We start from the raw sequence: 2721 nt of genomic DNA, 5'->3' as shown, positions 1-2721 counted from the left end.
TTACAGCGCCGAATATAGAGCCCTTATCTATGGTCAGCCTCCACCACGGTCACCGCTGCTCTGCTGGGGGGGGGGTGTTTGCCCCAGATCCCCCCTTTTTTGCTCCTGACACAGCTCTTCCATGTGAGTGCCTCTATGTTGTGTTTTTTCCCCCTTCTCCTTTGTGTTCGTGGTAAAGCACAAAAGTGCCCGGAAATCAGGACCCCGTTTGCTTTTGGTTCAGGGCTGGGGGGGGGGGGGGGGGAAGGGGGGGGGAAGGGGGGAGGGTGGTGAAATTCCCAGGTTGGGAATTGTTGGAAAATGGAACGGGGGAAACTGAGGCAGGGCGGGAGGACGCGGCTCACCGATGGGGAGTGGGTGAGCTGAGATTCCCTCCTGTTAGGATATAGATGGGGAAGGAAAGCACAGCAGGCAGATGCAGACTGGGGATAAATCCAGCCCCTATGGGGAAGCTCAAATCCCCCATGGTAGGGATGATGCTGGGGCCCGATGTGGGTGCCGTGGCCGGTTGGAAGTGGTTGTTCCAGCCTGGATCTGTGACAGCAAACAGGAAAGGAGGGAGCAGGCACCGTGGTCGCTCCATCCTCGTGCTGGGGAGGTGATTTATTGTGGTTCCTCTTGAGGTTGGTGTTGGGGGTTTCAATGCCTTCTGTTAACTGTCTCCTTGCTCCAGAGTCCAGCCTGGCCAGAGGAGGGGTGGATGTGGTGGGGCTGGGACTGGGGCTGGGCTTGGCTCATCCCAGGAAAAGCTTTTTCCATCTTAATCATACAATTATGGAATGGGCTGGGAGGAAGGGACCTTAAAGCTCGTCCGGCTCCAACCCCTGCCATGGACAGGAACACCTTCCACTGGAGCAGCTTGCTCCAACCTGGCCTTGAGCACTGCCAGGGATGGGGCATCCAAACCTTCTCCATTCAGCCCATCCCAGTGTCCCACCACCCTCCCAGGGAAGAGCTTCCGCCTAAGATCCCATCTCCATCCCCCCTCTGGCAGGTTAAAGCCATTCCCCTTGTCCTGCCCCTCCATCCCTTGTCCCAAGCCCCTCTCTGGGTTTCCTGGGGCCCCTTCAGGCACTGGAGCTGCTCTCAGGTCTCCCCTTCAGGAGCCTTCTCTTCTCCAGGCTGACCCAGCCCAGCTCTCTCAGCCTGGCTCCAGAGCGGAGCTGCTCCAGCCCCACTCCAGCAGCTCCACATCCCTCTTGTGTTATCCCAGAGCAGGATGCAGGGGGGGCTCCCAGAGCGCAGCAGAGGGGTCTGGAGGAGTCAGTTGCTCCCTGCTAATGGGAACCATCAGCAGCAGGTCTGACCGGAGCTGCCGGTGATGGCCATTGGCTTGGCTTGATGTTGGTGGCACGGGCAGAGCAGGATCGGTGTCCCTGGGTCTAGAATGGTTCCTGTGAGTGAGCAGCAACAGCTGAGCACCAGCTGTCTCCCTGCCTTTCAGCTGGGGCTGGATCCTCACCCGCCCGCCTTGTGATGCAGGGACACGGGGTGAGGAGCTGTCCCTGTCCCACCATGGGCACGCACCCTGCTGCTGAGCCAGGGGCCTTGCTTTCTGCTTGCAAGTCATGGTGCTGTTATAGGCCCGGACGGTTGATGCTCTCTGGGGACTTGTAAGCATCCAACTGTTTGATGAGCCCGTGGCTATGGACCGAAGCAGGTTTTGGGATGGCAACGGTGGGAATGTGGGCTGATGGATGGGCAGGTCCACCCCTGGGAAAAGGAGCTGGCCAGGACACTGATGTGTGTGGGTTTATTTCCATGTTGGAAGTGCCAGGGGCTGGTCAGAGCTGTGATGGTTGAGTCTGAGCATAGGGACGGAGGAAGGAGCCTGGTCCTGGTGGTGCTGGCCAGATCTTTCCCATCCATCTCTCCACTCTTTGGTGTCACCCTCCCAGTACTCAGCATTGTCACAGCAGTGGCAAATTAAGTTCATTTGCATCAGTTACACTCCTAAGCTTGAGTTTGCTTAAGTTCATATCCTTCTCATGGTCAAGAGGAGCTGGTGGCTCCCATCCCCTTTCCCAATGCCGGGAAGCTCTGGCCTTCACCAGCTCCTCGGTGCATGTGCTGGACCCTGCAGACCCTGAGGATGCCTGGGAGCTTAGGGGTGAAACCCTGGCCAGAGGGTGGGATGGGGCAATGCAGGAGCAACCTCTGCTTCGGCGTTGCCTTCGCATCTGTAGACCTGCTGGATGTGACAGCTGCTGTGGGCATGGATGTGGTTTAGCAGAGAGGAGATGCAAATAAGACTGCAGCCCCATGACTTTGGGCATTGCTGCTCTTACTCACCAGAGCCTGGGGGTGGAGGAAGAACAAGAAGTGCTTTGGGGAGGCCGGTTTGAAAGGTCTTGGTGGCCCTTGGGGAAGGGCTGAGCCTTTGGGAACGTGCTCGAGGGCTGGGGATGGAGCTTGGTACCTCGGGTGAAGGGAAGGTGACAGCAGGATGCTGTGGCATCCGTGGCTGTGGAGGGTGCATCCCCAGTCCCCATGGACACGGGATGGGAAGGGGGGGGGAATGTTGGCTTGGGACAGCTCCGCTCTCTACTGTGTCCCATGGGGCTGCCGTGGGTTTCCATCACTCTCATGGGGGGTCCAGAGCAGCAATTGGGTCTCGTGGAGTTTCCCCTGGGTAAAACCCACCACGGGGAGAGCCGTGCTCTGTGCTACGGGGGGGAATCCCATCCCCTTGCAAGGAGAGCCCCTAAAATGCCCTGCAGG

This window comes from Psittacula echo (genome assembly GCF_963264785.1).
Source record: "Psittacula echo genome assembly, chromosome: 26".
Classification (NCBI taxonomy): domain Eukaryota; kingdom Metazoa; phylum Chordata; class Aves; order Psittaciformes; family Psittacidae; genus Psittacula; species Psittacula echo.
Note: the sequence above shows the minus strand (reverse complement) of the source record.